This window comes from Theobroma umbraticum, unplaced genomic scaffold, assembly GCF_002168275.2.
Source record: "Theobroma umbraticum cultivar Fairchild unplaced genomic scaffold, ASM216827v3 scaffold_44.0, whole genome shotgun sequence".
In the NCBI taxonomy this organism is placed as follows: Eukaryota; Viridiplantae; Streptophyta; class Magnoliopsida; order Malvales; family Malvaceae; genus Theobroma; species Theobroma umbraticum.
Window position 1 is genome coordinate 4,250,503 of NW_018397255.1, and position 1,512 is coordinate 4,252,014.

Sequence of the window (1,512 nt, forward strand, 5' to 3'; positions counted from 1 at the left end):
TTTCATCTTTTCATAAACACACCATACCAAAATTCATCCTTAAAAACCACAAATAACACACACGCACAGAGAGAGAAAGCAAGATCTATAAAGCATCAGCAACAAAGTTTAAACTTTTAAAAGCCGGGGAAGGAGCTGAGCTATACTCAGCCCCAGTAGAATAAAATTGCGGCAAGTACATACAACCAAATCTATGTAGCAGAATACTTGACACGGTTTGATATATGAACAATAGTTGGCATGGAAATTATAAACAGTTCAGAAAGGGTTAAAAAGTAAAAGTTGCATAAGAAAAAAAAAGGGGAAAAAAAGGAATTTGGAATTCTGCCATCTAATAGTCTAAACAAATGATCTATGAAATACCATAAAACACACTTGTACCGTTAATGGTCCTACTGACTCAAAACAACCCCGACAAACAAGTGGTTCTACATAATAAAAATGGTTTCTAGCATCAAAGGTTACCTATATGAAGTATCAAACTCAGTTATACAGATTCAATACATCAATTTGCTACAACAAGGCCCCAATAGCTATTGAAAGAATACAATTTCTAACTTAAGCAGGCAAGTAGAACAACCAAAACCCATTAAAGAAGTATTACTAGCTGCAATGATTGCTCTTTTTCAAACCAGCTCAGTTGTGCCTAATGAATGAATGCCCACCATAATCAATACATACTCTTTTTCTCATGGTCTACTTCTCTCTAAAATTACAGCTATCCTATCAACTTTAATTTGAACCACATAAAACCTAGATTGATGAGATCAAACAACTCACATTTGTTTCTTGTAATTACTACAATCACAGGAGCTATTTTCTCAATTCAGGACCCAGAAAAACAATATCGAAAACCCAGTGGCTACCAAGACAAGTATGGTTTCTTTCACCTGCAAAATCTGAACCTATAAGATACATCAGTGTTACATTGAGACAAAGGGAAGCACAGAAAACATTCAAACAGATATATATAATTGTGAGAGAATCCACATAGCCCAGCTGCCTTCATGTACAAGGAATTACCCTCCAACAAAGGGAAACGGGAAACAAATGCCAGGGGAGCTTCTAGGCGAGGCAACTTGGCAAATTTATATCCTTACAAATAGAAGGGCAATATAACCAGAAAATAGCTTAGGAGGCTAGGCCAATGAACAAAGCCGTTAAACAATCCCCCAGAGAAATAAAATGTAATAACAAAATTGTCAGCAACCAGTTGTTGAACAAAGTTTGACAAATGAACCATGGTAAAACATTAGCAGTCAGACATAAAATGGAGGCCAATAAGAATTCATAGAAAATAAAACCAAGTCCTACAGGTGCACTGAATATTCATTATTAATAAAATTTGAACGGCTTTTCTGGAATGCAACTTCATGAACTGAACTTTTATCCAAATCTCTGCAAATTTCATAACAGTACAGCAAGGTTAAAGATGTGAGTCCCAAGCCTCCAACAAAGTCATGGCAAGAGGTAAGAAATCAGGTTCACAAGAGCTCCAAGAAACATCAGTCC